The sequence below is a fragment of the Callorhinchus milii genome, unplaced genomic scaffold (genome assembly GCF_018977255.1).
Source record: "Callorhinchus milii isolate IMCB2004 unplaced genomic scaffold, IMCB_Cmil_1.0 Scaffold15, whole genome shotgun sequence".
Taxonomy (NCBI): domain Eukaryota; kingdom Metazoa; phylum Chordata; class Chondrichthyes; order Chimaeriformes; family Callorhinchidae; genus Callorhinchus; species Callorhinchus milii.
This window is the reverse complement of record NW_024704756.1, coordinates 12,712,937-12,724,210: the sequence shown is the minus strand read 5'-3', so window position 1 is coordinate 12,724,210 and position 11,274 is coordinate 12,712,937. Positions and strand designations below refer to the sequence as shown.

Here is an 11,274-nt window from a genome sequence, read left to right as displayed (position 1 = left end):
ATACAATTTTCACAGCCAATATGGCAATAATAGCCTCAGCGAAAGATAAAGCTATTCAAATGTATTCTGACTTCAGCTGAGCAGACTCCTTCTCTAAGCAACAAGCTATAAACCAATGAATGAATAATCAGGAGTCCTGCCTCCATTGTTAATAGTAGAAAATGGTTAGTGTAACAAAGATCACAAGAGGGTTGGATCAAGAAAGCCCTTCAGTCTATTTGATCTCTTTCTTCCAGAATATTCACCCTACCTTCCTCCCATCACAGCATCAAGCTGATTTATTTCTGTGTCCAGTATCCCGGCCTCATCCATTCTTCCTGATAACCTGTTCCAGTCATTAATTACCATCTGGGTAAAGAAATAGCTCCTGGTATCTGTTCTGAAATTGCTCTTTGAAATCTTAAACCGGTGTCCTCTTTTTCTGCTGTCTCAGTGCATCCAGAGGTAAGTAATACACCAGACTTGAAAAACAACAAATTGATGATTACAGATTTTGTTTTGGGAAACCAATCATTAAATACTGCAAATTCCGCCTCATTGTGTGAGACTGCATAAACCGTGTTTCAGCGATTTAGATTTTGTTTTTACATGATAAAAATATTTTTTAAAAAAGGGAGAGACAATTTTGTGATCAAGAACGACAGATTGCAAGAGACCCTGGGATTATTTGTTAGGTGAATTTAATTTACCGTCCCATTTAAAAATGACCTGATGGGTGATAGACCACACACAATGGATCTAATGCTAAAAGAAAAGGAAGGAAGAAGCTGAGAAAGCTGCAGGAAATAAAAGGGTGCAGAAAGCAAATGTTCTAGCACTACTTGAAAAGAGAAGGGAGTTCATCCTGGCCAACAATTCCCCAAATAAATTAACTTCATGGATGTTTGTAGGATATTACTGTGACCATATTGGCTGCCGTGTTCTCCCACGAGATATGCTTTGCTATATATCCTGTGAAGTGCTTTGAGTCATCCTCCCAATGTAAATGGCACTGTACTAAATACAAAGATTATTATGATTAATAATAAATACTTTATTGAGTAATCCATGGAAAATTGTATTATTAAAATTTTATGTTTCTTGTAATGTTGGTTATCAATTGCACATTTTCCACTCAATGACTCTTTAAATGTAAAGTACAATTTCATTAACAGCAACAATTTAAATCATGCATTAAGATATTATGCAATTAATTCACAAGGTTAGGATATTATTTACAAGTGACCTTGATAATATAAATTATATTCTGTAAATTCACCCCTTTAACCATATTCTTTTGTATGCTAGGAATCTCTTTCCCTGGTGCTTTATAGAAGGAAGAACTGTCAAATATTCCTGACTGGATGAAAATCTGAGACTATATTCGATACTAGTTTGGAGGGAAGGCAGAAGAGCATTATATTTTTATGCGAAATAACATGCGGATTCAACTACAACTCGACAGTAGTCACTGAATCTTTTGGCAATAATTGGGACCAAAAACGTGTTTATCACAATAGTAGTTTCAAGTGTCAGGTGGCCATGAGTTCAGAGGAGACAATGTGAATTTTGATAGTAACTGGGCTGAATACAATGTAGAGATTATAGTTTCACAGGGAATTTGGGAATGAGACAACATAAATAAAATCATAAGCACAGAAGGAAGCCTTTTGGCCCATCGCATTTAGTGCTGGCTCTCCGAAAGCACTAATCTTTCGGTTCCATTACTCATACTCTTTTTGTAGTAATATCATTGCAACTAGCTAACAGTATAGGAGCAGAATGCGTACACAAAATAATGGAAATTATACTTCAGGACACAAATAACTTTGTGGTATCTCACCTAATGCTTGAGGTCACTACATAACATATGGCCAGAATCAATATCAACAGACAACAGTTTTCCCAGTCCAAGGAAGAAACACAGCAGACTACCCCACCTGGTCCCAATCAAATGTACAGACCTCAGGGAAAGGGGGTTAACAGTTATGAACTTCTCTGGAGCCCAGTGCTGCAACATTTGATCAGTTTCTGAACGTATACAAGTTATTCTTTTATTTGTGTGAATTAATGAACTCATGCAGAAAGACTCGCCATAATGGCGATGCCTTACAAGTGATGATCGTCGTATCCTATAAAGCGGCTCTCAACTTTGTTCAGGCTGAAGCATCTTTCATTGTTTAAGTCCCTTATTCGAAGCAGCAAAGCAGTCAGGAGCCTGGGATCAGCTGGTTAGATCCTGTCATGTCAAGTTTCAAAACCTGGCTTCTACACAGCCAGTAAAATAGATCAGGAGCTCAGCAGTAAGCAACATTTAAAAAAAAAATGTATTATTCTAAAATACTTCTTCCCCCAAAATTATGAAATTAGAGGGCATGTTTTGCTTGAAGACTCCTTGTTATATTATGTAGAAGTATTCTTTTAATGCATTAGCTGCACTGCTCGAAACAGCAAATAGCATAGCAAATACAAAGGTCACTGAATTGTTCAATCGCAAACTTTTTAAAAAACGCTGTATAATCAACAATACAGATTGTTGAATGGAAGTGTAGCCTTAGGAATTAAATGATAATAAGTCTAGAAACCTTCATGCTGCCTGTACTATCCAGTTCATTTACAGTCAATCAACTTTACAGTATATTCTGCATAGTGCTTTGAGACGTCTCAAAGACGTGATAAGGCACGATATCAAATGTAAGCACTATTGTTATTATTATTTTTATAAAGCGCCCAGTGAATAAGATATTCACAGTAACGATCACACAAAGAAAATTCATTATATGGTCCATCCTTCTAACCAAGGGCAAGCACGTACAGAGAAACAACGTTTTATCTTGGTGCACAAATTACATTTTTGAAGTAGCCCAGATTTAAAAGAGTTAGGACAAACACAACTGAAAGGAAAATCAATTCTTCTGATTTTGCATATGACATTACTAGGCACTCTGAGGTCACCCTACTGTAGTGGCCTCTGTTCATATGACAAAATAGTTCCAGCAATGCAGCTTCATTTCAGAACTCTCTGATAGAATCCCTACTGCACTGGATGTCAATTTTCTTCTCTATTCTTTCAACGCTTATTTCTCAGGGAGATGGATTTTTAGCTTTACTTTCTATCTGCACACATCATTCTCAGTACCTATACACTGTCCAACACAAAACTGCACCCTGAAGCTTTTCATAATATTTTCTAGATCAACAGAATTGAACATTTAATCATCTGTAGCAAATCATAATTGTTCTTAAACTGTGTGATTATACAGTAGAAAGTAAGAGCTAGTTAAGGCTATGGTTGAGTAAAAGCTATGTAAATGGCATGGGGGGAGGAATCTTAACTGGGAATTAAACGTGTTTAATTTATTACCTTTGACAATCATGAAAAAGTGATGCGGAATCTGTCCCCGAGTTCAAATTGTTTTAGATGAAGGAATATCTTGAGATTTGATCAGTGCCGAGGTGTTAATTATAACTGCAAATTGTGTGTTATTTATTGTCAGATGTATTATTTTTACATGTTACGGTTATTTGTAAGCTTCTGTTTTTGACAATAGATATTGTTTCTCAATTCCTAATTCTGAACTGTTAGAGAAATGTACATTACTGCTTGGATTCTGCTAACAACATCTTCATCTTTTCTTTACTTTACTTTAATGCAGGCCTGTTTGAATGAGATAGCAGAATGCACACGGATCACAATAATTGTCACCACTTATTGTGAAAGAATATAACCTGAAATTGAAAACGTCATAGATCTACAAGTTAATACTGCAGAATTCTGTGTACTGTATTTCACTGCAAGTTCAAATTATATTTCATTGCTACTTATAGAAAGCTTAGCTCTTGCAAGATCAAGACTGCAAAAGGCACATCAATCATTCAATACATTCTTGTCATTGATGGAGAAAACCTACCACTATTATTTTAATCTCTTCAGTCATTTCTAGTCCCCTAAGGCATAGAAATTCTAAAATATAATAATCCTTGCATTTGATATAGCACCTTTCATATCGGGAGGACGTCTCAAAACGTTTCACAGGATTCACTGTATAGTCTCGTGTATTGAATATATTTAGTGTTGGGAACTAAAATACTATAATACTGAAGGTATCAAATGGCACAATGTGTTTTTAAAATCAAAGTCCAAATACAGCTAGGATATATCAATAATAATTAAGCACTCATCAAAAAAATGCCTAAATTGGGAGATAGATCTAGCCAAAGGATCTAAGTTTTTCTTAATTATATACAGTGGAAAATGCAATTGCTAATAACACACTAAATATGTGAAGCACATATTATGCCCTGAGGTCTTATGGTTTCCAAACGGCTTATAGCAAAAAAAAGATGCATACTAGTCTTTAGATTAGCCATTTAAGTGGTGATTACAGATTACAAAAATGATCACGTAAATTTGTCGACTTAAGAATTTTTGTATTACAATATGAACTCCCTGGATTTGCAAGAATTCTATTGGACAGAATCTGAATTCTTCTGATGTGAGGTTCAATATGTTTTTAAAAGACATTTGGAAAAATACAACATGGCCACTTTGAGGAGTTATATTCATTTCATGGCTGTTTGTGGGACATTGTTTTGCTCAAATTGGCTGCCGCTGTCACCTGTAGTGGTCAGTCACTACACTTTATAGTAAATCAATTGAAGTGCTTTGAGACATCTTCCTGATGTGAAAGGTGTTATGTCAAATACAACAATTATTACTTAAAGTTGCCGAGCAGCAATTGTTTCTTATATCAGCACAAAGCTGGAGCAAAATCTTCTATGCAAATACACTCTCCACAGTGTATATATGGTATCCCCAATATATAATCTAAACCTGAATTGATGCATGAAAGTAATTTTGAGCTGGCATTCTCACTGTAGGATTCAGATGTCAATTGTTAACTGTTCAAAGTACAATATCACTCATGCAGTTTATGACCTTATTGTGCACCGAGATGTCTGGCTTAGCAATCACCCCTGGTCTCTAATATTTTTTATACTTGGCATTGAAAAGTCAGATTACTTATGAGTTGCTGATATAACACTTTCGCCTGACAGAAAGCATGCATTTTTCTTGCTTGGATTGAGCACAGTCTAGAATCCTCACTACCACCCACACAATTAGATCATCCTAAATATTGGATGGTTGAGCACTTTTAATGCATGATAGTAATTCTATTATTTTCCAAAACGTTACATTAGTCACCCAAAGAGTTTGAAAATTTTTTGGGGGAGAGGGACGTTATTTTGAGATACATACATGAGTTTGAAGGATCATTTTTAAAGGTACCATACCTAGTCTAGGGGTTCTTGATATTAACAACAAGTTCCTGAATTGGAAGAGTTCCATTACCCAGTAATTCCTCATCACTCCCTCACTTTGAGGAAGATAATATTCACCATCTTATAGAATGGTGGAACAGGCTTGAGGGGCTGAATGGCCTATTCCTGTTCCTTTATTTCTATGTTTCAAATAGCATTGTCAAGTATACATGTATCACTTCACCATCAATTAAACAAAGGATTGTCATATCAGAAGACAATAGACAGCTCATTCAATATTCATGTTTAAATAACTTGGGCAAATATACTTTTGATATTAACACGCTGGCTATTTTTAAAATAAAACGGTAAACATATTGTGCCTCGTAGCCCATTATTTCATTTACATTTCATTATGCAACTCTGTTGTGTAGTGAAGAATTAAGGAATGTGTTTAATGGTTTAGGAAGATTTCTACGCTCCAAGATAAGTTTTATCCGATATTGGAGGGGAGCCAGCTGGTCTGAGTTAAGATTTTGAAGCTGGTTCATTAAATTCAGAGCCAGATTTCAACCACTGAAGTTACTGAGCCAAATTCCAGATGTACTCTTAAAAACTTGGCTCAGCTCCACATTTCTGCATATCTTGTTGAACAGGGAGAACTGAATTTTCAAAAGCAATCTCAACCAAGTCAATTTAAGACCTGTTGGCGTCTGGCTTATTCAAGATGACAAATGTTACCTTTTTTGAGCCAGTTCCACGGCTATCTCTGTGCGTGAACTTAAATCCACAAGACTGACTCATTCATCTGGTAAATATTGAAGATCACTATTCTGTTCCTCACTGGACTAAACATGAATTTAGCGTTTCAGTTGTGACTACTAGGTTGGATTTACACAAAATATTATTCATAAGTGGCTGAACATCATATTTTAGGAATTATTTTGTAGGCTAAGAGAAATAGCATGCTTTAGAAAACCCATACTCCAGATGTTTATTGACTGCTTACTTGGACATGATTCAAGTTAATTTAATTATTAGAAGCACAGCTAAATATTTTACAAGCTGTCTAATCTTATAGTTATAAAAAATTTAAAATATTGGTCAATAATTAATTGAAATAAGTCAATGCCTGAATTAAAATCCATAGCCTAATCAAATTGCTGAAAATAATACATTGAACTGTGGTCACAAGGACTTGTGACAGTCTAGGGAAAAGCTTTATTTTGAAAACGCAAATGAAGTTATAGTTTATCAATAAATGCTTCTATAGTAAATGTCTAACAATTGGAACTGTATAATCATGAAAACCCAGTTCACTCTCCAAAATTAGAAATGCAGAGTAAGGGAGAGAGTGTGCATTCGATCTAGACATGGGGAAATTTCTACACGTAGGTGACATACTGTGAAAGTCTGTCTTGTTTGACTGCTCTTAAGCAATGACAGGTTTCTGCATCTGTCAGATACACAGCCTTATGCAAAAACAAATAGTGTAAGGCTGTAAACCAATCTAAAATTCAACTGCACATTTTATCGAGTTGGTAAAAAACAGTTGCAGCGATTATGATTAATGTGAAACAACCACGTAAAGGCCCCTTTTCTGCTCCAAAGTAGTGAAAGCGTGTTAGTCACATCTTTCACACGTGTGTACTTGTGGATATGCCATAGATAAGAGCATTCTGCACCTTGATATGTCAGGTTCTGTGGAACAGAGCATGTACATAGATATACGAGGACATTAGCAAACTAGCAATCTGTTTTTTCCACTTTTTTTGGCATGTCTTTGTTCTTATGAGCACGCAAGATATAAATGAGATGAAACAGAGTTCTCATGCTTAAAAGGCCCATAACAGTGGTGCCAGCTTCCTTTAAACTATCAGTCAGACTTCAGCACCGAATCTGCAGTGGAACAATAAAGACATGTTTACAGGAAAAGTGTGATCTTGACTGGAGATCTGTAATATTAGTAGTTACAGTTTTATAGAAACATATTGCTAGTTGTGAATACTTTGCTGAGTGATTCACATCTTTTGGGAGGGATTCCATTGCACATTAGCACACATCTGCTAGCCGTTAATCTACTGATCAGCAAATTGTCACTTAATAGGAAATTGAATTACAAGAGTCTCCAGGTGAAAATTCCTAACAGTCTAATTTCCACATTGCACTGCCAGCAAGTTATTTCATTTCATTTTTCTTCCTAAAGTCTGCTTGGATTAGATTTGTAATCCCCACGTCCATGCTGCCCTCCTCAATCGTGGGGTTAGCATGGTCCATTCAATGGTCAAAGTGTCAGCTTGGCTCAGTTGGTAGCACTCTTACCTCTGGATCAGAAAGTTGTGGATTCAAAACGCATGTTGGGATTTGAGTTCACAGACTAGGCTGATGGTTCAGTGATGTCCTGGGAGAATGCTGCATGGTCGAAGATGCTGACCTTCAGATGTGTTGTAAAATCAAGTTCCTACCTGCTTTTTAAGGTGGGATTTAAAGCACTATTGAAAATAGGTGGAGTTTCTCCTCGTGTACTGGGAAATAAGTTGGTCATGAGTCCATGAGTTAACTGCTCATTAATGATTTTAGTCACTTTTTCTTTCCGATTGTTACTGCGGAGAGGTTGGAAGAAATTTTTTTCCACACAAAGCCTCAAGTTCTGTTGAACATTAAATGTTTTGCCACGAGTAACGAATGAGACTGATAACTTTACAACATTTATAATGCATTCTGCGATGTCCCCCCGATGTGAAAGACGCTATATAAATATAAACTGTATTGTAAATTGTACTGTATTTAAAAAAAAGGTATTGGATAAACATTTGAAGAAAAGCAACATTAAAGGAATGCGTATGAGGCAGGGAATTGGGATTAGAGTAGTTTTGCCAGCAAAGACTTGATGGATCAAGTGGCCATTATGTCTTGCAATTTCTATGATTCTCCTCCAACCTATTAATGCTGTTGTGACACTAGTTTATATTGTTTTTATATATACAACAACTATTGTGGGGAACATTGCATGGAAGAATTAAGCTGTTGTGTCAAAAGTTTATCATAAATGACAGTAGCGCATTAGAGGAATTGTCCTTAGATCTATTCGCTGAGGGTAGCTTGGCAGCAGCTGTAAATCCAACATCAAGGAGAGTTTCAAAACATATTGGGGCATTTAATTAGTTTTACACATGTGGCTGTTAGACCATCTGCTGTCAAAGAGAGTTCTTTAGGAATACGAACATAGGATTGCAGAGGACAGAAGCAGATACACTGTTGTCCATCTGGCTGAACCCAAAATTAATTGCAAAATAAATGAAAAATCCTGCGTTACCTTGTCGTAGCCATCACTGTTAAGTCACATAGTTGGACAATCTTGAAATTGGTACTCCAAATCACTCCAAAGCTAAACTAAATTATCAATGATAGCCTTATTGCTTAAAAAAAAGTTCAGCCTCCAAACTGATCTTAATGCATGCTAATATTTACTGCAGAAATACATTCTTTACCGTGTGTTTTCATGCAATAATTTGCCTTTTCGAAAACCATGTGTGGAGTTAATCGATCTTGTAAAGGCAGTAGGTAAAGATTTATAATATTTATAAATACATCCTTAGGAAGTCCTGGAATTTATATGTTAGAGCACTTGCCTTGCAAGCAAGAGGACCTGGGTTTCATTCCTGGGCAGGGCAAAATATTGGGAATTGAGTAAGTTTCCTTACTCAACTGGAACCCAGTTATTAGTTGATTGGGGGATCGCTTTTCCGGAAGTAATAATCCCTCAAAAAAATAAAATAATAATTTGGTCACTCAATCCACGACTGTTTGTGGGACACTGCTATGCACAATTGGCTGCTGCGTTTTGCCCACAAAGTATACAGTCAATTCACTTTAAGGTATATTCTGTGAAGCGCTTTGAGACGTCTCAAAGACACGATAAAGCGCTATATCGAATGCAAGGATTATTATTATCCTTTCATTCATAACATTCAGACATTCATTCATAGCATTCACAGAGCAAGGGAAACAGTGAATTTTGTCCAGATAGAAAAGTTAAATAGAGTGATGAATGCTATCGGTAATCATTAATTGTAACTTGAAAATGAAGATTCGAAAGGCACAAAACTGATATATGTAAAATAAGTTACAGTATACACTTGATTGAGCTGTGAATACACAGAGTGCAATTCTTCACTGATATATGCTTACCTAAAGGGTAAGGGTTTCAAATCCATTTTTCTTCTTCTTCTGCTTGAATGAAATTGAAGTGCCAAACTGAAACATAAAACAGACAAGAGAACAAAGAGTAAATTTAACATATTTTCTCTTTAGTAGTTGAACATAATCTGAGACCATAACAGCGAACTGCTATACAATTTGTCATCATTGAATTATGCATTACTAGTTTCTCTACAAACGTCTTAAATAATAGTTTCATAATGACATGGACATGTCTGAAATTTTGTTCACAATTAGGAATATCATGCCATATGCTAACAGTGCAAAGCGTTCAACAGGAAAGATGTGATCTTTTCATACTCAACTGATCAAAGCTCAGAATGTCAGTCCGATATTCATTTCTAAAAAAAAATGGTGTTTAAGAGAATTTAGAGTGGACATCAATTTATCACAAGGGAGGTAAGATCTGAAGTTTTTACTGGGTATTTTAATCTAATAATAGAGTATGAAAGACCTCTGGTTTCAATTTACCAGATAAGCAATCAAAGTAAATTATCATGCGTGGTTTCAGCATATCACAAATTAATTGCACCAATCCCTATTCAAACCACTTATCATTGACTAACATTTGGGAACTCAAGAATGAATACTAATAAAAAGTCATGTGCCACATGTTGTGCTACACATCCCGTAGACAGACATGTTGTGTAACTTATTCTGTCACTTTTCATCCAGCTGCACAACCATCCATAACTGTGAACGGCAAGGATATGTATCCCATAATGGATATCCTGCCTACGGCTCAGATTGGGATCGACTCCAGTATGCTTTGTTGAATCATATGAATGTCAGTTATTGTTGCAGAAACCTTTGTGCATGTGCTTCGTCTGCCAGATGTGTCATTCGAGAAGTGATCACTACCCATAGCTCTGCCTGATCAAGCATGATGGCATTCTGCCATCAAATGAGCTGGTGATGCAAAAACAATGGTCTGCATCTATTTGTGAGCTCGGGGATGTTGGGTGTGTTATTTGCCATGCATTGTAGATACCAAAGCTGTAGATAAACTGATTATATGTAATTAAAAAGAGAAAACATTGTTACTGATTTGGTGGACATTTCTCTGAGCTATCTTTATGTGGATTCCTGGTTCTTTGGATATCAAAAATGATATACGTACTGAGTCTTCAATAAAATACAAGTACTTGACTGTCTTCTGGTACCCAGACCATGCAGTTGTTTTCCTGTGTGAGTTGGTGAATAAACTAGTGAACATACCCACTGAGTCATGGATTCCTGCTGCTGCTTCTTGTAGAATACCATGAGTCACATGTTACAAATAAATAGCTTCACTGAACTGACATAAAGGTGATTCATTTTTTAGAATGATTACAATTGTCACATTTATATCTTAAAAAAATAGAAACACAGATACTTGTAGATACTACAATATACCAGAGATACTTGGTTTGGATGCTCCTGAAAACACCCTGAATGTGCTTCTAATCGTCTGGTTCCAGATCGTAATTCCCCATTGTTAGCCTCATCAACAGACTAAGTGAGAAGTAAACCAACTTAATTGAAAAGGTTATTGAACTTTAATAAGAGAAGCCAATGGATCATTGGCAGCCCTTCGAATGCACTCCTTGTGTTGAATTGTATTGATTTATAGGCCTTGTCTCCTGCACAATCCTGTCACCGTGTTAGATCATTGGAAGCAAAAATTCTGTCATTTTGGCCTCAGTAAAATCTTTGGCCAGTAAAACAGTTCATTGACTCCACAATTTCTTTCTGTTTTTTCACTCCATAAACGTGTAAACTGAAATTCAGACTTCAGATTAGATCCTTTGAAGCTAAAGGTGGAATGCTGAG

General features: G+C 36.1%; 1 long non-coding RNA gene across 1 annotated transcript; it reads left to right on the top strand.

Annotated features, from left to right (window-relative positions):
• The first annotated feature begins 226 nt into the window (after positions 1 to 226).
• Positions 227 to 10,762, top strand: LOC103178311. The gene is made up of 3 exons (XR_487823.1): positions 227 to 444; positions 9,700 to 9,861; positions 10,138 to 10,762. It is a non-coding gene; the product is annotated as an uncharacterized LOC103178311 (long non-coding RNA).
• Positions 10,763 to 11,274: the final 512 nt, after the last annotated feature.